The sequence below is a fragment of the Balearica regulorum genome, chromosome 13, assembly GCF_011004875.1.
Source record: "Balearica regulorum gibbericeps isolate bBalReg1 chromosome 13, bBalReg1.pri, whole genome shotgun sequence".
NCBI lineage: Eukaryota > Metazoa > Chordata > Aves > Gruiformes > Gruidae > Balearica > Balearica regulorum.
Window position 1 is genome coordinate 1700394 of NC_046196.1, and position 25179 is coordinate 1725572.

A 25179-nucleotide genomic window follows, 5' to 3' on the forward strand; every position below is an offset into this window, starting at 1 on the left:
GGGAATTTCTTGCTTCTGTCTCCGTGCTGCATCCTCCTCCTGATGCAGCTGTCAAGTTTGCATTTTCCGTTTCCCTAGCCTTATTATTTTTTATTTTTAATGCAGGGCGCTTCACAAATAAGACGAGCTTGATTTGCCGGTCCCTTTGCAGGGCAGGGTGCCTCACGGGCCTGGCCGGTATCCGGGGAGCTGGCCCGAAGCATCGCCTGGGCTGCACCGATGCCGAGCCCCCCCTGGCACCCCGAGCCCCCCCAGCACCTTCCTCGCCCTGATGTAGAAGGCACTCTGCGGTTCTCTTCTCTCCGTCGTCCGGAGGCGAGGGTGAAGGAGCTGGGTGGCTTTGTGCTGCAGGAGCAGCGTTTCCTCGGGTCCGCTTAGCATGCAAGCTGTGTTCTTTGCACAGCAAATTTTGCTTTCAAGTTCAGCGAGTGCTAAGACTCTGCCTAAATGGGCCTGCTAAAGATATTTTTTGACATTTGAAAATCCTATTAAGCCCGTTTCTCCCCTCTCCTCTCTCTCCCTCCCAGTGTGCCAGCTTAACATGGAGGCACTGCAAAGGTTTCTTTAGCTGGCCGGGTCACATCCTGCACGGCAGACCTCAGGAATATGGGTCACAACCAAACGAGGAAAACAAAAAGTATATTGTCCTTGTGTCTTACGCTGATGGCTGATTGAGGGACTCCCTAAACGGACAGTTTAAGATCTTAATGAGGTACCAAACATGAGGTAATTCAGAATATGCCCCTTTCACGCTGTCTGCTCACCAGAAACGGGCTCCTCCTGCGTGCCCCTGCCTGGTGCTGCTTTAACTCTTCTTTACCACGGGCCCGGGCTGGGCAGCACGTCCTCAAAGCGGAGTTGGCCACGGTTCCTCCTCACAGTTCCCGCATGAGTCACTGATAAAGCCCATGAGCACCGTGTTTATTTTCTTATGTACAAATAATTCTCCTAAGTTGAGGTTGTTGGCTTTAAAGACAGGGTTGTAGGTTGGAGTAGGTTTCCTTTAGCCTTACTTCATGCTGGGGAAGGGGGGTGATCTGCAGATTTTTTTCTCTCCAGGCTTTTTAAAATTAAATTTGAAGAAGGATTTCTATTAAATCCTCGTTTCTGGGAAATTTCTGAAACTGAGAGTAGCCTGCAGTGGGACAATCACCGGTTGTGCTGGTAGGTGTGTAATTACACAGGTTTTGGGGAGCGAGGATGCAAACAAGTTTGCATACATTGAATTACAGGCGGTGTTTTAATAGTATGTTTTTTAGGTCTTGGCTTTAATCCAGAATTTTTTCGTGCTATTATCCTCTATTTACAGCTTTCAGAAATCAGCTGATGTCACTGCACATATGTTTAGAGCCGTTGCTAAGGTGATTAGCTCCAGAATTCAACGCCTACGCAGTCCTGATGAAAGGCTGAGAAACTGCTCGGCAGCGTCTGTTCAGAGCGGTGCATTGTCGGTTTGAACTATTAAGAACCATAAAACAATATTACCCAATTTTAGGGTAAATACGTTGGCCTTGACTGATAATCATGCATCAGGTTTTACAGGAACAGAGGCTTTATCTGGCACATTTAACTAAGCCTGAGAACATTTTTCATTGAGGAAGCGTTTAAAATTACCCGGTTCCTAATTTCCATGAGCCTGGGCAGTGTTAGTGCGTTCAGGGTTTCCTCTGCCTGCCGGCTCGGGAGGCAGAAGGTGACAATCTGGGGCAGCACTGCTGTCTCGTAGGTGTTCAGCGTCTGTCCCATCGCTCGCTAAGACTTGCAGAGCACACAGAGCAAAATCCGTGGAGTGCAGCCCGAGCGTGGTTGCTTTGCAGTTGCCCAATCTCCCGTTCGGTGGTCGGCCGCTCACGTTAAACTGGGAACCGTCCCGAGACCGTCACGGTGACTGGGACACACAAGACCGTACGTTTTCTGGTGTTGCATGCTTCTGGGCCGGACAGAAATCCCTGCTGAGAGGAGACACCTGCCCGGCACCTCAATTTCCCCGTTTTCCGTTTCGGGCATCCAGCTTGCGAGGTGTGACATGCTCCCACAGACAGACCCTGTCTCTAGTGGGAGTCTGTCCTCTCTGGTAGAAATTAAAGCAATTTGCCTTCCTCTCCCCTTGTAGAGAGCGGTATCGAGTTGCCTTTACCGGCAGGGCTGGGATCCTGTTACCTGCCGGGCTCCTGCTGTCAGTGCCGCAGAAGAAAAGGTTTTGTTCATGGCGGAGAAGCCGAGAAATACAATAAAGTTGCCCACGGCCTGCACCGAGAGTGGGCTACCAGATCACATTTTAAGAATATTATAGGCGAAAACTCCTTTTTTTGGTTGAAGTCAGTGCATGAAACGTTTATGAAACATCTTCTTTCCAGTCCAAGGTGCTTCAGTGTCCTTTAAAAAAAGGACTGTTTAAACTGTGAAAAGATGTGGATATGTATATCTATTTTTTCCCCCAGTCATCTAATGCACAGTAAGTATCTTAGATGATAACAAACATTTTCTTCCTTGGGAGCTCACTGTTCTCCCACTGATTATGTTTTTTCTTTCCCTTTTTTTAAAGGATACTGGCTAAGGCTTGACCTAGTTTGGCTTTCATTGCACCGTGAAACAGTGCACACACTCACCTAACCTAGCTACCTGTATTTTTGTTCTGTAGGCTGTGCAAAAACAGCCACGCACAGCAAACAGCTGTGTGCGGATAGCAGTGCAGGCTGTGGTTTTGCAAGGACCAGGGCTGAAGAGATGGTTTTGCTCATTCCTTTCCTTGGTCTCAGTGTCGGGGACTCTCTCCCGGTGCAGGCGGAGGTTGGACTTGGTCAGTGGGAGAGGAGGTTTCGTCTACAGAAGTGAAACCTCGTTTACAGCTCCTGTCCCCCACTGAAACGAGGAGGTTTGGCTGATGGAACGGGTGTGCCGGCACCGCCATGGGAAGCACATCCCTGGGTAGCTACTTTTAGCACAAAATATAAATCGCGTTAATTACTGACTGCAGGAGAAACTCTTAGGTCAGGGCTGTGCAAAGGCACTTGTACCATCTCTCTTCCACCAAATCATCCCAAACGCGTTTGTGTGGTGCAGGGTGAACCGGGGTCTGTTGCATTCGCTGTAGGGCTGCACGCCAGCACCCCCTTACTCACGCCCAGGCTGGGTGCTGCTGCTGCCCACGGTGAATCGCTCCCCGGCCGGGGTCTGGAGCGCGTGCGTGCCCCAGGACCTTCCCTGAGGGTGTCTCTGCTTGGATTCCCGCACGCAGGGTCCGTACCGATCCCCTCGGAGGTTTCCGATGAAGGAGGAGAGCACATGAAGATGCGGCGCATCATCCTTCCACCGAGCCTGCCTCCCAAACTGTCTTTGGGCCCCTTCCCTGCTCCTCCTCCTCCCCCAGCTTTCCTGTCCTGGGCTACAAAGATGTTCCCAGGGCTTGGGGAGGGTGAATAGAGGTTGCATAACCTGGCTCCCGCTCCATGGGGCCGGGAACAAAACCCAGATTACAGCCTTTCTCTGCAGAGTTGAAGGGTCCGGGGGGACATTGATATGCAGATCCTGTGTGTCGGGGCACCGCAGCGGCTTTGTTTTGAAATGTCCACATGTAGGGTTTGTGAAGAGATAGAGAAAAGAAACTAAGTGAAATATTCTGTGCGGGAGCGCAGTACGGAAAACGCTGCGGTGATGTAGCAATTTTCTAATACAACCATATTTCCAGGAGGCCTTGACTACTAAATTGCACTGTTTATATGAAATTTTCACACTTTCCCAACCTTGTAATTTTCTAGGGTTCGTTTCAAGTGGACTTTTTTTTTTTTTTTTGCTAGGCTCTCCTTTTGCAAGAATGACATTAAAAATTTAAAAGCGATCTTTGGGTGATTTTTGTTCTGCTGTCCTGGGGCCAGGCTGACCTGCACAAAAGCAGTGGGAGGGTTGGTCATTATCCAACGCCTTCTAAACAAGATGCTCGTGCTTTGGCCTCTCTCTCTCGAGAGCAGCACAGCATCCTTCGAGCGTGCCCGGCTGCTCCTGCACGCCTCAGCTTCTGGCAGAGCAAGTGGCTTCCCAAGGGGCTGCCCGTACTGAGCAGCTCAGATGAGTTTCTGTCTGCGACCTGCCGGTCCCATAATGCTGTAAAACGTAGAGGTGTGAGCCCTTTGCTTCGGGTGGCCTAGGAATGGCAGCGTGCCTACGGTATACGGCAGGAAAACACTTTCTAGACCGAAACTTGGTGTGAGCTACAGGAGCTGGAGCCCATCTCATAACTCTCCAGAGGAAAAAAATGCTCTAAACCAGAAGGGAAGTTGGTGGGCATGGTCGGGCCAGCCCGTCTGCTCTCGGCGACTTACTCGCTTGGAGTTTGCTCCTTTGATGTTCTCGTTTCCTCGCACAATGAGCCCCTGCTAACAAAGTGCTGGAGAAACCTTGCCACCGCACTGCGGCCGGCTTGCTGGGAGGACGGGCAGAGCATCATGCCCACCTGAGCTGCTCTTTGAGCTGCGTGCCTGCGGATGGGCGCTGCTGGGGCTGCCTGCCAGCCGTGGGCTGACACCGAAGGTGAGAGCTTGAAGGCTTAGTAAAATTAGAAAAGAGCTTTTTATTTCTTTTTTCATGGCTCATTGAGATGTGTTACTGTAGTGTGAGCAGCTGACCTGCCTCCTGCTCCTCCGAGTGTGGCCTGGGCAGGTACATGGGAGCGTGTTGTGCTTCGTCCTCGTAGTAGTCCCGGGCTCAGCGATGAGCTAAGGGGTAAAAAGGGGATTGAAGCAGCGAGAGTCCGGGAGGAGGATGGCGAAGAGCCCCAGGTACACGTGATGTGTGAATTAACCTCCGACTGCTCTGGGAGAGGGAGACGGCAGCTTGGCTGTAGGTTGCAGACATGGAGCTGAGTTGGTTTTGAAACCCAGGTGAGTTTTGTGGGCTGGCTTTGGGAGCGAGGGGCCTCGGCAGGGGAACCACCGTCCCTGTCTCTGGTTCGGTTCAGCTGCTTCCGAGCGCAGGAGCCCCGGCGAGGGCAGCCGGCTGCGGCAGAGCTGCAAGAGCCGCGTCCGGGGCCGGCTCCTCGCTTGTCTGGCTGGCAGAGTCCAGGGCTGCTGCGTGGACACTCCTGGGGGCTGCTGGAAGCGACAACTAGCTGAGGTTTTGTCTTCATATGTAAGAGTTTTAGGAATTGTACCTTGAATAAACAAATGGGGAAACCGCCTCATAACTCCAAAATGGCCTTGCGTGTTCTGCTGTGGTGGAGAAATCTGTGGTTTCTCCCCTGCTTTGGAGGAGCACAGGCATTCCTTGAACGGAAAGGTCTGCCCTTATCAGTGCTGCTGTGCCGGTCACGTTCCCCACATCTGCAGAAAGAGGGAAATGTTGCACTTGTTTCGCCATTTCTAGAAAAATCTTCAGTCTCACTTTCAGCCCGGCTTTTTTTAAGAGTGCTGGGCTCTCTTCTGTCATCGTGTTAGACCTGCTTCCGTGTTGGGGCAATTAATAACTCCTGCGGTTCCTGGCGTGCATTACTGGTGTGCATTACTGTGTGCAAGTGGGGATTTGCATGTGTGTGGGGTGCACAGCCATGCACACCCTCCTGAAGGTTTGAGCTTTTATTCTGGGAATCCAAATATAGTTCCATGTGATCGAGCGCTCACGAAGAAATCGAGTAATCCATGCTTGGGACAAGTCCAGGGCTTAAAATTCTTAATAGCCTTGTTCCCCAGCTCTGCAGCATGTGCTGCGCTGAATACGTTTTGAGAGTCAAGGTCTTTGCTTCTGATGGTTTAATTTGGACAATGAGTATCACTTAATAGTAGCATTTTATTACATTCGTTTCACTCTTACTTTTCAAAGAATTCTTCTGATGTATTCAAGCTCCTGCCCTTTGGATGCTAATGGACTTCTGCTGAGATTTTGTTTTTGTTATTACGTAGCACCAGGGCTCCCATTTGCAGGGGCTGGGTATGAAGAATGCTGTGCCCTGAGACAATGCCTCCATTCACGGGCCCTGATACAATGGGGGTGGAACAGTTCTAATGTAAATTAGTATGCAAAGCCCCATCCTAATCAATGCGTTTCTCTCGGTGTCTGTGCACTGCGTGTACCACTCCTGCAAAGTGCTGAGTTGTTCCTTCTGCACAGCCAGACTGTCCTGCACATTTCAGTGCTAAAATAAATGTGTTCCTGAATCAGTTTTTAGAAAGCAAGAAAAAAATTCCCAGTTCACATCTTATCAAGAGTGGAGCATCTGCAAAAATCGTGGTAGATGAAGACCAGCTCTATGTGATGTCCACAGCTATTTTTGCCGGTCCTTTTTGCAAGTAAAACCCACTGCACGTAAGGGTTGGTCTTTGCCTCCTCCCTCGGTGTGGACTGCTGGAGCAGAGAGAGGGACAGCGCAGTGCCGGCTGATGGGGAAAGCACAAGGCTCTTCCCTGAGACCAGCCCGCCTCACCGCCCCGGCACCGCACAGTACCGGTGTCTTTATGTACATAGTGCTCATCTTCCGAAGAGCTGCAGGTAAGCCTTAACCTGCAGCAGATTATTTTTGCAACCTTTCATATATTCTTCTAGTCCATGCGTGTTGTGCCTTGGTACCGACCCTCACGAATATCTTGGCAGCTACAGGGCAGATATTTTGTTTGATGGAGGGATAACGGCACTGGTTTGTCCTAGCCTGAAGTTACGAATGGCTTTTAAATGTACTTCTGGCCATACAGGTATGCAGTTTAAAATTGGAGAAAATAAGGAGTTCTTTGGACAAATCCAGCAGGCTGAAACTCTAACTTTCCGAGTCTATAACCAGTGAAGTAATTGAGCCTGAGCAGGGGAAAGCCCGAAGGAGGATCTGCAGCTGTTTGGTGGGGATGGGCGAGGAGAGGGAATCAGCCCGAGGTCCAGACTGATGCAGCTCAGGGAGAAGCAGAAAGGTCAGGATCCTTCAGCGTCCACATCCACGTGTGTGCTCCCTGTGGTTTTCTGAGTGTCGTGGTGCTCTCATCGCCCCCAGCCAGCTCACAAACCTGCCAGCGTAACAAATCGTTGCTGTTCAACGATAGCCAGGCCTTGAGAGAGTGCTTTGGCTGGTGTTTCTGCATTGCTGTAGCAGGATAACGTTGCACGTTAGAGGAATTTGCAGAAGCTTGTACCAGAGGAGCTGTAAGTAGAGGCTGTGCATGAAGTAAGCATAAAATCCCAGAATTTATAGCAACCTTTGCAAAGTGTCATCATTGAGAGCCTGGAACAAAGCTCCAATGCGCTGGGAAATATCTGTATCTTTTATGAAAGCAGCGTATGATTCTCCATTTGTTCCTTTGATAACACCTTTTGATCTAATGCCAGAGTAAATTAATCCATCACAAAGTGGGGAACAGAGACTCAGATAAATCCTTGCAGAAATAGGGAAAAATGGCTAACGGGGGAGCGGAACATCTTCTGCTTGGCTCTGGCCAGGCAGAATTGGTTTGTTCATCCAAAGGTTAAGCCCGCGATCCGGAGGAGGATACCAGATTCACGGAATTCACTGTCATTCATCCTAGCAGAGGGCCACGTTTTGCTGTAACTCCAATAGCGAAATATCCCGTATATCCCAATATCATGGGATGTGCTGGGTGCATGGCGTAGGTGCAGCCTAGGAGCCCCGCACGGGCTCAGAGCGGTGCCGAAGCGCTGCCCCTCTTACCGGGGTCAGTTCCGGCACAGCGCGGCACCCGGCGTTGCAGCGTGACGCTCATATCTCACGCAACGTCCCCGTGCGGCGGGAGCTGCCGGCGTGCCCGTTGGCCGTGCTGCCGGCTCCCATAGCGTGGGCACAACATGCAGCAGCTCTGGTCCTGCGGGATGTATTTGTTGAGGCCGAGCACGATGTGGAAACAGCTCTCCTGTTTTTGTGTCAGGACCGGCTCCAGAGCAGCGCAGCCACACCGGTGCAGCGCCGTGCCCCGGCTAACAGCCCTGAGCTGGCTCGCCTCTGCACCGCGGATAATCTCAGCCTGGATGATCTGGCTGCGGAGGGCTGGGAGCCCGTGGCATTAGTGAACCTCTGGGCCCAGAAAAGCGTGAAGCTTGTGGGAATGGTCCGGTGGTGCCCAGAGCATCTGCTGGAGACGGCCGGGGGGTGAAGCCAGGGGTGCCGGGGGTGGCTGAGACACACCGTTGCTTGCGAAAAAATACTGAGATCGAGAAACGCACGCTTTGTCATTACGCGCTCTGGTTGGTACTTAAATAAACAATTCTGCTTTGTGTTGCAAAAGCCATTTTTAATCTCTCTCAATCTCAGTCATGAGGCTTTAAGGTGAAAGGGTTTATAGAGACCGAAATGAATCGGGCCCATCCCCTTCGGCACCGGGAGGCGGCCGCAGAGCGATGCAGTCCTGGAATAGCCGGACTTTGTGATCTGACGTGCCGGGAGGCGCACGAGGCCGCTCCGCTGCCCGGGAACGGGCTGAAACGCAACGGGGCCGTGGTGGGACCGGAGGCTCCAGAGGTCCGTCTCTGGTGGCCCTGGTACAGCGCAGCAGCCAGCTGTGGAGCACCACTGGACGGGTTTGTTAGCGAGTGGCATTTAAGCCAGTTATAGCTGATGTCTGGCCTTAAGGAGTCTTGTCACTCGTGCTGTTTTCTGTGAAGGCTTGTTTGACCTCTGTCAAGTGACAAATTAGCTGGGCAGCGTGGGTTGGAGACCTGGCCCTGAGCTACCTTGCTGAGCTGCAGCTCTTGTGAGCATCAGTACCTCGGTGGTGTCCGTGTGCTGAGGCTGGGAGTTCGAGGGGGTGCTGGCACGTGCCGTCACCATCCTGCCTCTCCAGCCGCCGAGAAAAACAAGCGCAGGAGCTGACACAGTTCAGAGATTTTCAACCCAGGCAGGCTCTGCGATTCAGCTCAGGGCATGGTCCCGAAAATGATGGCACTCGATGGAATGAGATGGCGAGTGGCAGGGGATGCAAAAGCGGCTTCAGCCAGCGGTTCGGACAAAATAACGTTTGGCAAGCGATGCCGTGAGCGCCCGCTGCGGCACGGGGCTGTGTCGATCAGAGGCAGGCAGCGGTGATTTCGGTCACCCAAATGCCTATTGATCCGGCGTTAATTCAGGACACGGTTTGGGGAGCTGCTGCTGGACGTTGGCAGTGGCTTTGTGTTCTGGCTGCGGCGCAGGCAGCTGCCCCTCATGGCTGCCCGCTGCGTCGTGGTGCACAGGCACATCAGAGGGAAACAGGCTGGCAGCACAACTGGACGCAAAAAATTGCAAAAATATTTTAAAGCCAGATAAATTCCTTGATCTACTTGCCATGGCCAACGGAAAGCAGGAAGAAGCCATAGCGATGTTTCACGAAAACCAGTGTAAACCGCTGTTTCACTGGATAATTGTTAAGAAAATAGGATGGGGTGTCATTGGAAAGGCTGAAAAGTGTATTGAAAACTTGCAGCGTTTGTAGGAATTGAGTATCACAGCGAGGTCCCCGGGCAGGGACTCTGTTAGAAGCACAGAGCCGGGGACAGGAGGCTGGAGGAGGCACGTGCGGTTGAAAGGAGGTGATGAGGGATGGCTTGGGTCGTGTCCTTGTCTCAGATGAGTAAGTACATAAGGTGGGTCTGACTTCTCCTAGGTGCCATGGTACTGCTTGCAGCCTGTACTCTTGGAACGGCCTGCTCACCATGCTCAGCAAACTTAACGCTGCAGTAAGATTATTTTTTTAAGTTTTTAAGGCTTCTTAATGGATATAGATTTACAGGGTAGCCATCAGAGGTGAGCTGCAGAGAAAGCATGACAACATTTTTTTTTTTTCTTTCATTGTATGGGAGACTGGAGCACTGAAAGAAATGGAAAGCCTATGGAAGTCAGAAGCAGAAAATTTCAGAGTAGCGAAGACTTTTAGCGTTACTAAAACAAATAAATAATACCACCTTTTCTAAAACATCACCAGGTATAATTTCTACAGCTCTCCTTCCAAACCTGAGCCTGCCCTGACCACTCGGGAAGGGAACTGCGTTTCGGAGCATGGTGGGGGTAATCGCCCTGAGAGCTTTCCTTGCCGTTGGTGTCTCGGCCCTCGCGGGAGCGTTTCCCTCGCTGTCGTTGCGCAGAAGGTGGGTTGGGGGCCACACGGGCAGGGCTGGAGATGCTTCCCAGCTCCAGCAGTTCGGTCTCTTGGCTCAGAGCAGAGGTGATTAGCTGCTGCAGCGCAGAAATTTGGTGCGATGGGGTAGAGATACATACCGTACGGTATTTTATCCGTACCGTGCTGAGGTGTTAACGTTCTTCCTTGAATTTTAAATAAATCGCTTCATATGCAGGCTTGGTTGTGACTCACACCCTTAGGCTGATGGCAGCAGCAGCAGGGTGTTTAACTTGCACTAAAATAAGGATAAAACTCAGCTTAAGCCTTGAGTCACGTGCTAAAGATGCAAAAGAATAAGGATGGGAGAGAAAGCCCAGGCGAAGTGCCCCGAGCCAGTGACTCCTGTCCATCCTTGGCTGTGGCAAGTCGGCCGGGAGGTCGGGGAGCCTGCTCCAGCTCCGGACCCGCGGTGTTCCCTGTGCACACACGTGCTTATGGACAATGTATTATGGCCCATCCGAACTAGAAGCAAGTGCTTAAAAACATTAGAAAGTCAGAGAATTGCCCTCTTCGTGGTGTACGCATCTTGCTTCTGCACTCCGTGAAATGTTTAGTGTGCCTTTAAAATGGAAGAGGGTGGAAATGGTATTGTGGGTGATCTTTGATTCCACAGTGACTTAGACTATGGAAAACTGTACTGCTGATTTTTTTTTTAAAAAAAAAAAAGCAAGCTGGATTAAATGTGCTGGTTTAAGCTGTTCTTGTAAAACTATGTGGCCACTTCTGGGTCTGGCGGGGTGGGGAGGTGCAGAGCAGTAATGGGAAATGTGTTTCGGGAGGTCTGAGGGAAAATAAAACACAAACCCAGAAAACTGGTGCCAAAAGAATGGATGACTTGACTTCCAATCCTTGCACTTTCGCTTAACTTAGTGAAAAGAGGTTGTGACGGTGTATGGGTCATACAGAAACAGCTTGGAAATGGAGAGGGACATGAAAATACCTTTGGATTCGGTTGGTGGAGACCTCAACCTATATAGATACGGTGATGTGATAGAAAGGAGCATATAGGTCCCACGTTGAGCCGCTGGTTCTCCTCACTCATGAGTGGTCTCCGGTGGGGCGGGAGGAGGAGGAAGGCTGGGGAAACCCTTGAAGGTCACTGCGCCCCCGAGCTGTTTGGGGTAATCTGACTTGCAGAGCAGCACACCAAGCCCGTTAGCCTTTAGAAAAACATGAAAGAATTGCTGTGCGGATCTATTTATATTGATATTCTCAAAAACATGGCGAGTAAAAAGCTTTTGGAACCTCTGGAGAGTTCGTTTCAAGTATTATAGATATGCAGCCTGCACTTTTCCTTCCAAAAATAATGCAAGGGAAGGGAGGACGGGAGCGTACAGACTGACGTGCTTTGGTGAACGACCTCTCCGGCAGCACCGAGCAGCCGGGGCGGAAGAGCCCGTTTTGGGCTTATGGCTGCGGCGCGTATCTGCGCTCCCAGGGTCGGGCTGTGTCTGCAGGGAGCTGAACGTTCCTGCAGGAGCAGGTTTGTACAGGAACCGTGTCCAAACCGGGCTCTGACTAATTCAGTTCGAAGCCCGGTGCGTGCGTGCAGGCACTTTGTGCCGATGCCAGGCAGGGTTTTAAAATGTGGCTACGTTAGCTACCTTGAAAAACATCTCAGCTTATTACTGTGAGGTCCCTTATAAAACAATGCTCACACAACAGTCTTTTTAGAGTGAAAATTGAGCTGCTGCAGCACCCAGTGCATCCTGAAATCCCTGACAACTGCCTTGTAAAGCAATCTTAAAGCCTATCTGTCTTGACAGTGCCTCTTAATGGCTTACTAATAATGCTCTAGGACTTGCTGGAGCTCTGCCACAGCCCTGCTGTAGGTTCGTCGTGGTCTGCTTTGCTCTCCTCCAAGCTGAGGTCTCCTCAGTTTTCCACGATGAAGCTAAATGCCCCCAAACCGGGCACCTCGGAAGGTGGTTTCCCAGTGCCCTGTTGTGGGGAGGCAGCCGGGGAGGGATCTGGGCTCCTGGCAAAGGAGCTGTGGTGGTGCGGTGGTCAGGAGTGCTTTCTGTTGTGTTAGAGCCATGGGTTCGTTATCATCTATAGCCATTTTACCACGGTGACGTAGGAGCTACTAGGATTTTCAAGAATGAAGGTAATTGCATGAATTCCACAGGCAGAAATCCCAGCTCCATAAACACGTATTTTGCTACGACATGGGCTTTGTGCCTGTCGGTGTGGGGAAGGGGTCGCGTAATCCAGACGTACAGCTCTGGATTAAATTTTTGTGTGCCGCAGGGTATTAAATCTCAGGTTTTTCTCTCCTGTGTGTGCGGGGGAGGAGGATTACTGGTACAGACCAGCATCGCTCCTAAGCTGAAGGATGCGTTTAATCTGAAGTAAAATAGCAACCGGAACGCTCGGTGCATACCTGGGCTTTAGTCATCGCCAAAGAAGGTTTTGTGGACGATCCGGAGAGCTCTGCCGAAGGGGTGGGTGCCTCCGGAGCGTTTCTGGGGGAAGAGAGATGTCAAAGCAAAAGCAAATGGAAGGGAAGAGCTTTGCTGGTGAAATATTTGAATGGTCAGTTTTACTTGGTAAACGTTTGGGAGAATGTGTAGGTTCAGCCAAGCGAATGAAGAATCCTTGGGCTAAACAGGGAACAAAATGCAGTACAAGGCTGGATTTTGTATTTAAAAAGTACCGACGTGCTGTATGCTCTAGCGAGCAGGCGAGTGCCAGGCTCTCCTCTCTGGCCAGTCTTTCCTCCCACTCCCCTGGGGTTAACTTATGCCGTGTTAATAATTACTAGAATGTACTTTCAGGCAGGTTATTTGTTTTCCCTCCTCATGATGTGCAAGAGCGGATAATGAAATTAATTTGCACACTTTGTGAGTTTGCAAAGCTGGCTTCAGCCACGTTGCCACGATACTGCGCGGGTGCCGGCGGCTCCCAGGGCCGGTGTTTGCACAGTCGGGGCAGCGGGCTGCTATCGTGGGTAAACAGAGCTCGGAGGGGAGATGGGATGTACCCAGCCATGAGAAATGCTCTCTCCAAAGCCAGCACGGAGCGTGCAGGCTGTAAAACCCCTTTCCGATGTAGAGCAGAGTTTAACTCCGCTGATGCCAATCAGTTAAGGAGGTAAACAGCCAAACGAAGCCCTGACATTCCAGCGTTGCTCCTGCGGATTGTGGAGCTCGTGGTACCGCTGGCCAAGGAGCCCGCTGGTGAATTCAGATGTCACGTTATACCCTTGTCTTTAAGTAATGAGTCCCGTATCCTCCAGCTCGAGTTTTGTGATACGCAAACCACGGTGTTTCCTGGGAGCGCTGGGCAGTGATGCTCAGAGCTGGCCGGGCTCTGCGGGCGGTTTTTGGTTAGGAGCTTGCCGGTAAGGCTGCGAGGTCCACGGGAAGCTCTGGGGAGGTGGCAGGGCTTCACCGTGCAGAGGGTGGGAACTGCAACTCTTGGTGTTTTCCATCTCCCTTCCCGTTGTGCTTGGCTGGGGGGTAAAACCAGTTTGCAGGCGTAGACCTGGCTGAGTCATTTTCCGTGCCCTGATTCACCGCGCAGGTACACGGGGTAAAGGATGGACCCCAGAGCACGAAGCACCGAGGCTGTCAAAGCCCAATGCTCCTGTCCTGCTCTCGAGGCCCCCAGGGCGCTCGGCTGGCACCCCGTCGGGCATCTCCCCCCTGGCACAGGTGGGCACAGGCTCGGTGTGATGTGTGGGTACCACAACAAGCTGGGTACCACCGCGCAGCCTGGGGTTAGGTCCCGGCTTGTGAGAGGGTTTAGTCCTCGGATCACAGAGACGGAAGCTGGTTGAGCTCACCTCTCGAGGCTGTGGTTCGCAGGTGGTGTGGTGCTTGGTGCAGCGTTACCGGGAGGACCTAAAACATCTCCTTTGCCTGCTGCGATCCTGCTGAGAGCACGTGTGCTGTCTGCCAGGTGCCGGCCACGTCAGACTGGTGCAGACCTGGGGGACCGGGTATAAATAGTACCGCTCCGGTTGTACCATTCTACCTGTATCCTAAGGCTTGGCTCCACGGGTCCCTTAACGTGTCATTTTGATCTGTCTGCAGACTGGCTTTGGGCTGCTCTTGGGGCAGAGACTACCTTTCACTTGTGGCTTCTGGTTTTTCCCCCTGGGGTCCATAAGCCTGACTTTGATCCCTCCCTTCTCCAAATTTTGTTACCGAGCACCGTGTTGTCACGTTGGGCTCCTCAGCCTGGGGGAGGAAGGTGAATCCAGCACGCAGCTGGGAGACAGACCTTTCTTTTTTAAGGAAGACAAGGAGGTGGCGGAGAATCTGGTTTGGGTTTTTTTTCCTCCAACTTGCCACACATATGTTTTGTCTGAACGTTGTTTTTTTGAAGATGCTCGGGCTCCTGGGCGAGCCGCGGTGGGGATGTGCCGGGGTGCTGGGGAGACCTGCAGAGCCTCACGCAGCCCCAGGTAACCTTAACTTGGCTCGGGTTTTGGCCGGTGTTTGAACAGTAGCTTTATAACAAATTGTCTTACAAGAGGCTTCGTGTACGTGTAACAGGGCCAAAGTCAGGAGCGGCTCTCAGGTTCTTTTGAAGGGTAGGGGCCCATGTCCTTACGGAAACCATCCGTTAAAGCAGACCCATTTTTAACCTTTTTCCATTACTCCCGCTCTGATGATATGTTCAACAATAGCTTTGCAGAGAAAATTGAATTTCCCCTATACAAGAATATACTTGTTTTGGTAAATGCATTCCTATGTCTACGTACAATAGATCACCTTCAAAAGGACTGTAACGTGAGAGGAGGGCTGCAGATTTGTGGAGAATTAACCTTGATTTGGTTCTTGGCAAACCGGCAGCAGGGTCGTGTTGTGCCCAAACCTTTCCTGCCGTCCCCTGGAAGAGGATGGCCGCTTTGTTCTTACGTATTTACGGCCGGGGTCCTTGGCAGCGTGCTGAGCCAGGCGTGAGCCTCTTGGCATCGGCACAGCCGCGGGCAGGGACCCTGCCGGCACCCACGGCGGTGGAGGCATCGCGTGCTGGACCAGGAACGGGCAAACCGGATGGGGAATTTGGCTTCTGAAACAAGACGAGCAGAAGTGATGAAGGTAACGGGCAGGGTGCTTCTCCCCGTACGCCTGGCAGCCGGCGATGGAGAGCATGTGGTTTGCTTGGAGAAACTCAGGCTTCGGGGTTTTTTTTCTGCGTTGGCTGCAGCACGCAGAGCCCCACAGAAGCCACAGCAAGCGTTTTTCCTGTCGTACAGCTTGTTAAATAGCAGCGTGGCGGTGGTCTGTCGTCAGCAGCCTCACAGCTCCAGACGGAGCTCTGCTTCCAGCTCGGGCTGAAATAATCTGGGAAATCCACTGTTCTTATCAGCGTGTTGGGGCTCGGGGAACCGCGGCATCTTTATAAAGTAGTACGAAAATTGTGGTGACGGTTTTGCTGGGAGTGGGAGCGGCGGTGGCTGGGAGGAAGCATTAGCAGTTCCAGCCTGTGCGTGGAGCCAGCTCCAGAGCAGCCCCGTGCGTGTGGCCGCCCTGCAGCCCCGAAATCTGGGCAGCAGACCTTCCGCAGCGCTCGCTCCCCTTCCCTCCCTGCCTGCGCCGCCACGCAGACCTCTGTAACCGGCAGAAGCCTTTCCCCCTCTGTAGCCCAGTGCTTGCCCGGCGCTGGCTTCGTGCCGTGCTTGCTCCGTGATGCGTGGTGTGTTTGTGAGAAAGGTTTCCCTGCCCGAGCGCCGCCCTGGCAGAAAACTGAAACTTTACGTGGCCTAATTCCCCCCCTCCAAGTTCCTTTCATGCTTACAGACTTCCCGGTTTAACGTGAGCTATGAATCAATCTTTTCCATATCTTGAGGGAGAATATCACATGAGTTTGGTGTTTTGCTGGGAGCACAACGGGTTTGCAGCTGCGATGCGTTGCCCTACACTGGGTTTTGGTGCTGGCGGTGGATTTGGCTGCTGCACCGCGAGGCCGACAGCGACGCCTGCAAGTGCTGAAGGTGGGAGATGTGTCTGCTCACAGCCCTGGCTTTGTTACTGGAGAAGGAAAATCCTTCGGAGCAGGAGCTAAAGGCAGGTTCTTGCCAACACTCCGTGTGGTGGTTATCCTTCCCGTGCGTTTCCAGCGTTGGGGGGTGGATCAAACTTTGAGCGATGTGTTAATAGAAGGTTTGGAAGGCTAATGTGGCACTTCTAACCTGAGCCCTGTGTAACTGAAGTCTTCTGGTTAGTTTGGAAAATAAGAGCATCTGAGCTTTCGCCGTCTTCCCTTCTCTGCTGGAGTGATACTGAGTGGTTCTGGCTTTTTCTGGGTTTGTGGATTTTTTTTTTCATGTCTGTCTCTATTCAGTTCTTGCCCTGTCATTTAAAAGTTGGCGTTAGTATGGCAAACAAATATCAGTTTTGCTGCAAAGTGGTTTGTATGTACGTGAAACATCGGTCTCGAACCCGCCGGCCTCAGTTGAAAAGGAGAAAGAGGCAGATGGCCAGAATGAAACTCCTGGGTTTGCAGACCCCAAATAGGAGTAAATCAGTGAAGTTCTGTGTTTGCTTTTCCCCCAAAGCCTGATGCCCTCGGGGCCCCTGCCTGCGAAGTGGTGATGTGTGAGATTTGTTCTGTCGCCTAGTACTTGCTCCTAAATTCACCACAATATTCCTGAGGTTCCCACGCTCGGAGGAAGCTTTGCATGTTTGCAGTGGGCACGAGGATGCTGAGACAGGGACAGGGAAACCGGGAAGAATTGTGCAACAACGGGGAGGAAGAGAAATGTTTTGCTGAGATTACCACGGCCTTTCATGCTCGCAGCTGGGAGAAGATGTTACTTGGCTGTTGCGACATCGGGGACTGAACACGAGTTTAAACGTGGACATCCCGAAGTATATGTTTAAATACGCCAAGGCTCGAGCAGGACTTTCATTTGGGTGCAGCCTGCGCTCCGTGAGGCTGGTCCTAGCACACCTCCGAGCTGAAGGTCTCCTGGGTTTAGGGATCCTGTTGCAATGGCCATGGCACCTTTTGCAACATATTTTTGTTTTTTTCCTCATGTAATTAACGTGCTTGGTCATGGTCTCCTCTGAAGTTTAAGGGCTTGTTTAAGTCATGTAGGTTTCTTTGTAGTAAAAGCTGGGTTTTGTCTCATGCTTTTACGTACTGAAGCACAAAGGTAGAAAATTGGACAAGACTGGAGCAAAAGTCTCGTTTGGGCTTTTAGTGCAGTCTGTATGTACATTATATATGTGTGTGTGTGTGTGCATGTATGTATCTATATACAGAGCTATACTCTAGGAATGTGGTAGTATTTATTTAATTAAAGCAGCCCAAACTCACAGGACTGGGTCTCAGTTCACTGGTGAAATCTGCTGCGAACAAGGCACAAAGTCATTTGTGATTTAGCCACGTAACGGAGCGCCTGTGCTAATTTAGACGGCCGAAAATAAGCCCAAATGCATTCTGCTTTCCATTACCTTCCCGAGCCTTCCCCTTCTGCAGCTAAGCAGCAGATGGGGCTTGCTGGAGCCGACACGAGCTTTCGGTAGGAATGGTGTTCACCCTGCAGCCGCCTCTTGGGACGAGTCCCTCGTGCCAGGAGCGGGAAGATGGAAGGTGTGCAGGGGAAGAGCACGGAGCAGCCTCAGCCCGGCCGAGGACGGAGCGGAACGTGCCAGCAGACCCTGCCAGCCCCTCGCACCTGGGTCCCCGGGCTGCCGCCGCCGGGGTGGGTAATGCAGCTCGCTGCCGGGGCACCGTCGGTCGCTGCTGCTTCGTCTGTTGCCCTTTCGTTCGCTGGGATTTAGTCGGCATCAGATCAAGGACAGCGACGGTCAGGGATTATCTGTGCTGACATGTTTCTTCGTCTTGAAAATCGGGCCCGGCTCGTTTTTGGGGCTTGGCTCACGAACCCCTTGAGCTGCACTTCAGCAGAGCAAACCGCAGTGAGCCGCAGCCGTAGCTCCCTGCCAGGCACAGGGCGGGCAGAGCCCGGCTCCCCAAACCGTCCTGGGAACGGAGTGGATTGTGGAGATTTGTGTTTAAATTTTGCCAGAATAAAGCAGTCCCGGGGAATCCCCGTCTTTCCCCGCTGGTGGGACCTTCGGGACAGGCTCTCGGCACGTTGCGTGAACCCTGTGTGCCGTGGAGGCTCACCCCGCTTGTGTCGCAGGGAGCTGCGGGTAAAGGCTTTGCACTCTCGTACCTCTCGGCACGTGCCTTTCTGTGTGCAGGATAGTTTGGGCTGCGTTTTTCCCTCTTAAATACATGGGACATGCAATACCCCGTGCAGTCTGCTTCTAGTTAGCACTGCTGATCGCTCTGGAGGTGCACAGTATTGCTGTGTAAGTCCTTGGGATGTACTTAATTAAGGAAATATTTTTCCCCCCGTTATGCATCAGCAGCGGGAATGTCTGAGTGGAGTTCACCGCTGTTTTAAGGAGGCTGATGTGCAAGAAGTCCGGTAGATGATTGTGTTGGCAGATGCGGCGACAGCTTTTTCCCGTTTGAAGCCTCATGGGTTTCTGTGCAAGGCAGAGAGGAGATGGGTGAAGCCTGGAATCCTCCCTCTCCGTCAGGTTTTGGTCCGAGACGGTGATCCAGAGCCATCCTGCAATCGCACCGGGAGGACAACGGTGTCGTAATCGGCTCTTCCACTCTGCCTAATGGTGGTGCGGCAGGGCCATGCGCTGCTCCAAAGGTTTCCTCATCGCAGCTGATCCCGCTCCCAGACCAGACCGCAGCTCGGAGAACCGACTGAAACAACAGTTTTGTAACCTTGGCCAGAAACCAGATAATCAGCGGCATCCAGAAATGTAGCAATATCAAGAGGCAGCTGCATATAGATAATTGAGGGAAGGGTTTGTGGGAAAAACTGCTCCCGGAGAAACCACACAGGCAGAGTGGTTGCTCGTGGTTGCAGGATACTGTCAGGGCTCGCTTTTATTTCGGCCTTGTCCCAAGAACGGTCCCAGCTGGAATATTCTGAATCACAGGGTAGTTGGGCAGAAATTTCCAAATATAATCTTGTTAAATAGCGTGATAGAAAAACGTAGAGTTGTCATCATAATTTGAGACCATTGCCTGGTCTTCAGATGCTGGGGCAGGAAATGACACTGGGAGGTTACATGCGTAGGGGGCTGTGGTTGCAATGTAACTCGTTAGCAGGGATGGTTTTGTGTAGCGAGTCATCGGAACCGTTGAGGGGTTGGATGTTCACGGTGCCTGGCGAGGTCTTGAGCATCATCTTGGCCATGGTCCTTGAAGACGTGGGTGCGCATCCACGTGCACAAACCGCTCGGCAGGCTGAGCTTCTCCCTTGTGTTATTTTCTGCAGGTCCTAAGAAACACTGGGAAGGTGCATCTGCTTCACAAGTGATTGAAATACTAATAGCTGCTTTAATTCACGTTACTAAGTCTACTTGGCTGGCGCCTGTTTGAGAAAGCAAGCAAACCTTGCCTGAGCCCCATGCAAATACATCCAGATGTGAGCAGTTACAGGCGTATCAGGAGGTCAGGAAACACTGTGGGTTAAGGCGAAATAAATATTTGAGAAAGGTGGAAGAAAGGACGGTTGTTGTGGGGACCAGGTACTAATTTTGAGAGCAGGCGAGAAGGAGCCACGCAAAGAGGTGAAGAAAGATGTTTCATCCGTTACAAATCCCAATGAGGAGCGACATCCCCCTTCAAAAGTCAAGAACAAAGAGAGAGCAGGTTCCCCAGGGGAAGGAAGGAAAGAAAGAAAGAAGGATGTTGAGTTGAAGGTGAGGGTGTGACGGAGCTGTGAAACCGGGCTAACCCCAGATGCGACAGCAGGCAAGCGTGCTTTCCAACCGGCCGCCTTCAGAACAGGGAAATGCAGAAATCTCTGCTCGCTTTGGTCACGGCCGTAAGATTTAGCACCTTGCGCTGCGCTATCTTATTAATAGGTAATCTTTGGGATTACCCATTGTAAGGCTGCGGAATGAAACAACGCACCTGTGTTTGCACTTGGCTTGCAGGCCTCCTGCTGCTCTTGGGCTTATGTACCCATGGTGGAAAAAAAGATGGACTTTACTCTTCCGGAACGGAGCTGGAGCACAAAGAACAATTGCTCCTTGTTCCCCAAAGCACACGTCCCGCCGGTGCGCACAGGCAATTTTAGGTACTAATCATGAGCTGCGTAGGCCTAACAGGGAAAGGAAAAGCTGGTGAAGAGCAGGTCTTTGCTGGGAGCGTGTCGGTAAACCAGCACTACATGGGCAGCGGTGGGTTGGAGGTGGGACGGCGGCTGGTTTGGAGGTGCAGCCTGCTAGTGACGCACACCGGGGCTTTAGTGCGGACTCAGCAGGTGCCACCACACTGCCCAGCTCGGAGGTGGCTTTTGCTGGGGTGACAGACACCTCAGTGATGGTGTTAGCAGGGTGATGGAAAAGGGCACGGTTCAGCACGCTGAAAAACCTCAACTTCTGTTTTCCTCCCCATGCTTTCCAGCGCTGGGGGGTGTGTGTGAAATTTTGGATGTGATCTATTTGAGTTGTTATTTTAAGGCAATTTTCAAAGATTTGAGGACACCTGTTTTTCTGGGACAGAGTCCTCAAAAGGAGCCTGAGGTTTTAAATTTTCATGTTTCGATGGGGCTTTTTCATATTCCAACCTTTTCAGACCAAACAAATGTGTTAGATTTGTGCAAATAACGTCTGCGCCTCTAATTGCCATCCTCGCATGGGAGTTTTTTGTAATGGGTAAGAGCCTCCAGCCAGCTTTTTTTCTTATTGTCTGGCATTTAAAGAAGTCTGCACAATCTTTTTTACTCCCAAGCTGGCAGGGTACGGGCAGGCTTCAATGCACAGATCTTGGGCATGAGCTAATTTGTTGTGGCTTCAGATAGAGATGGCAGGAGCCTGGCTGGTCTGCACGCAGCAGGGCGAGAGAGGCTGTGCAGGCAGGAGAGCTGGTGGTCTGCGGGAGGGCAGGGTTGGAGGGGCAGGACGGGCAGCCTGTGGTGCAGGCAGAGCTGGGGAAGGCAGCCTGTGGTGCAGGCAGAGCCAGGGAAAGCTGTCGCTCCGCCTTGGATATAAATCTGAAAGCATTTGAGGACTTCAGCGTTGTTTGCGTTTTCTCTTACTTGTCGCAGCTGCGGACGTCGCTCGCTGTGCCCGTGGGCAGGAGGGGTAGGCATAGGGGGTTAAACCTACGCCTGGTCCGTTGGGTTCGTTAGCCAGGAATCTCCTCTTCTGCCGGGCACGGTGTTGGCTGGCCGGGGCTGCGAGGGGGCTCCAGCCATGTACATCTGGGCCCATCCCCATTTGCACGTCGTCTTTGCCAGGAGCCCAGTCCTAGCTGACGGGTGCCACTGGTCCCAGTTCGCAGCTGGCAGCGCTGTCGTCCTCCTCCTCCTCCTCCTCCTCCTCCTGCAGCTCGGAGGGACAGATGACCCCCCCTTCCCTTCCCATCCCATCCCTTTTGGAACCATTGCCTTGTGAGGTCCTCCACAGAAGCGTTTGGTCTCAGTGTGTGGCTTTGGCTTGGCATGGCATGCCCTGGGTGAAATAAAACCCATTTTTGACTGTTTCCTCGCCCCAGCGAGCGGAGAGGAGAAGATCGTGCGTGTGCATGGCCGGGGCTGGCTCTGCAGAGCGCTGCCGTTCCCAGCCGGCCTTGCTAGGCACGGCTCCAGCCCCGCTCCTGGTCCTGCTCCCGACAGTCCTGTTTTTCCACCCTCCGGGAGGGTGCTCAGGGTGCCGTGGGGGGAGGCAGCGGCCCGGAGGGCCCCCAGCCCAGGCAGGAGCGGGGAAAGGCCGCAGGGCTGCCCTTCTCCCCGCCACGCAGGGTGACCGGACTGGGTGTCACATCCGCTTTTCCAGCCTTCACCCTACAGGTAAAGCCGTGTGTGCGATACTCCGGGAGCTGGCACCGCCGCCGGCCATCCCGAACCGGCGGGAGCTGCCACGTCCAGGCTGGCCGAGTCCCAGGGCAGACTCCCCCTTCTCCATTGCCGCTTTCCCAGGAGGGGTGCGTGGCACCCACGCCTCGCTGGCTTTGGGGGCTTGCTGCCGGCCGGGCCGAGGGGCTGGCATGCCCGGGGACGGCGGCGTGCGCAGCCGGGGCTGGCTGCCAGCCAGAGGTAAACAGCTCCTTTGTTTTCCTGGAGAAATGCGAGGGATTATATTCTGTTGAGCTCACTCGGTCTCCCACTTCTTATTGTGCGGCAGACATGTAATCATCTAGTTCAAGGAGCTTAGTTAATTGTTTACAAAATAGGAAGGGTGATGATTGTCTCCTGGTAGGGAGGTGAGGTTGAGAAGGGTGTCGTGGAGAGGGGGTGGCCTGTCCGGCTCCCAGATTAGGAGGGATTGAAGCCAAATTGTAATTCTGCAGCCCTAGATTTGCGACTTTGAAATGCTCAGCCGTCGCTCCCACGAGCTGGGGATAACTCTTCCAAACCGGGAATTTGTACCTCCCCTCTGACTCTTATTAAACGTGCTTAAAAATGAAACGAAGACTCGGAGCGTTGTTGGTAATTGTTGTGCAAATGTAATACTCCCTCCAAGCTGTTAAACAGGCCAGTGCTCTGTTTACATGGAGAGGCAGCCAGCTTTCCAAGTGTAATGAGTCAGCTAGATGAACAGAAGGGGTGCAGAATTAATCTGGCATCCGTCTGGCCTTTTCTCAGTTAAACAGGTTTTCGAAGCTCCACGTGAATAGGTACCTACCCCGGTTACAAACAGCCACAAAGACATCGGGAGTGGGCAGAATTTGTTCGAGAATAAATTTGATGGCGTGCGGGCCATGAAACGGTTTTAGCGAGGTGCTGGGAACGACGTGGTTTTAATTTTTGGCTGTTCGTGGTGAGGAGCAGAGCGTGCCGGTCCCTGTGCTCACGACCGGCATAAGTGAAGTTGCTTGTTTTTAATGTCCTTTGCAAAGTGGAAATAGGTTTCCCTTGCCTGGCATGTCATCTGAATTTGCACTTCTTAGATTTGCAGTGAATATTGAAGTGAATCTGTTCAGGCGGCCGACTCTGTCCCCTCTGCACCGACCCGGTGCTCCTGCCGGCTCCTGCCTCCTCCCAGGCACATGCTCAGGCACTTGCTCGTTTCTCCTTTATCTGCACCTTAATGAGCACCAGTAGGTGAAACCGAGGGGAAAAAAAACCCTTAAACTTTACAAATTGGTTAATGACGGCTGACAGACTGAGATTCTTGAGGCTGTAAATGGCGGAAGCTGCTTTTAGAGGAAGCAGTCGCAGCGCCTGGGACCCCACCGACGTGGAACATCGAGGGGACGCCTCGGGCTGCGGAGCAGTGCCTTCGGTGGAGCATCACCGGTGCCCGGAGAGCTACGCTGCTGTAAAACGTGACATCTTGTTAGCTGGTGATCCCCTGGCTGGGCGCGTGGGAGCACCGAGGCCAGGGCTGATGGCTCTTGGCTTCAGGTTTTGCGAGCTCCAGGCTCTGTGCCGCTGCTGAGCGTGCCCGAGGACGGCCGAGCTGCCTTTTTAAGGTGCTGTTTTCAGTCAGCCCTTGTGGTGCTTGAACTTTGGCACTTGTGCTGGGCTGCAGGCCCTTCGAATGATGAAGAGCAGAAATTTGGAGACGCAGATTTCTACAGTCATTCCTTCGCTCTAAGAGAAGATTTTCTTTTTCCATTTTCTCTTTATGGATGTGCAGGGTTGGTATACTGAATTTTCTGCACTTTCCCCCCTGTTTTTGCTTCCCATCTGCAGCGAGGAGGAGGGCTGATCAGCCTGCTCCTGCCTTTGCCAGTTCAGGTCCTTTCCTGCTCTCCCATCCAAAAGGAAAGGGCTGGGGGCTCCGGGCTGGGGGTCCCAAAACTCAGCACCACAACTGTCCGTGTGTCGAGCAGGGGGACACGAAGAGCCCTCAGTCCCCGAAGCCTCCGTCACTAAATGCGGGTAACCGTTCTCCCGTAGCTCAGGCAAAGGAGCTGGGACGGGGGATTAGCCGCCTTGGAAAGCACAGTCTCCTGCTGCAAACGCCAGCTCGGGATGTCTTGGAGCTGTCTGTGCCTGGTGCTTTGGTCTGGGAATTTGTGCTGCTGCAGGGCTGGGCTGGGGACTGTGAATCACTTTTTTTTTTTTTTTTTTTTTTAAATAAAAAAACCCACAAAGCAACCCAAGGGGCCCCTCTGAAGCATAAATGAAACATTTAAATTATGAAGGGATTTCCAGGGAACTTCTGAAATACAAGGCTGGTGAAAGCACCGCACTAGTGTTCCTCCAGCCTTTAACCCCCTGTCCTGCCCCGGCCACCTCCGGTGCAGGGACCCAGCACCCGGCGAGCTGGTGCTGGGCTGCCCCGGTGCTGCCCGGGACGCGGTGCGAGGTCCACGCTGCTTCGGCCCCCGGCCCCGAGCAGGCGGGAGGGTTTGGCTCCTCTCCTCTCCTCTGTTTTCTTTCTTTCTTCCCCGCCCACAGAATTCCCATCTTGTGATGGAGCGCTGCATGACTTTGTTCCTGGACAATTTCCTGCAATTGTAGCTCTGCAGAAACCCAGCCGCTATTATAAGAAGTTAATGGGTGCAATGTGTAGTGTTGTCAGGTGGCAATTAGCTGGGGAAAGAGTTTTCAAATGGTGCCTGTTTATGCCGTTTCAGCGTAAGTACAACGAGACCTTTGCCGTGGGGATTGATGTGGGTCACTTCTCGGAGATATACTGTTGCACGGATGCTTTTTAGCCTCTGGTCTCGGGAGAGGAGATATTTTTGTTCACCTAAAAAGGCCTCGCCTGCCTTGGCTTCAGCTGGTATTTCTGATCCCTGTTGCAGCTCATGCTTCTCTGTATTTCAGATGTCAGTTGTCTTTTCAGCCCTGTAACCAGGCAACACATGGCAGGAGCAGGGAGCGCTTTGTTATTCTCCAAATTGTCTTACCTAGGCCAAGGCTCCGTGGCAGCGTACGGTGCCGGGGTGAGGAGCCCGGGACAAACTGCTCCGGGAACGCTGTGCCCCCGTGGCGGTTTCTGGTCTCGTCTCATAATGGTGACGTGTTCAAAAAGTGCGTTTTAGAAGTAGGTTTTGTAATTCAGCGATACGTGCGTTGGTCCTGCCAGTGTCTGGGAATTCATCGTGACAAACTGGGGGAGCAGGGCTGTCCTTGCCCCAGACACGTACCGGGGGGGTCCATCCCTGCGTCGCTGCGCTCTGGACAGAGCCGTACCTGCAAGAA

The 25179-nt window shown here is 52.6% G+C and overlaps 1 protein-coding gene across 6 annotated transcripts in view; it reads left to right on the plus strand.

The window, feature by feature from the left end:
- ANKRD11 (ankyrin repeat domain containing 11) overlaps positions 1–25179 on the plus strand; it is a 155083-nt gene that overhangs the window by 89528 nt on the left and 40376 nt on the right. The window contains exon 1 of one of the 6 annotated variants that reach the window (XM_075765597.1): positions 24499–24609. The exons of the other annotated variants lie outside the window; for them this stretch is intronic. The gene's annotated coding sequence lies outside the window, so the exon portion shown is untranslated. Of the gene's footprint in view, positions 1–24498; positions 24610–25179 lie in introns of those variants that run through there. 6 annotated transcript variants of the gene reach the window in all.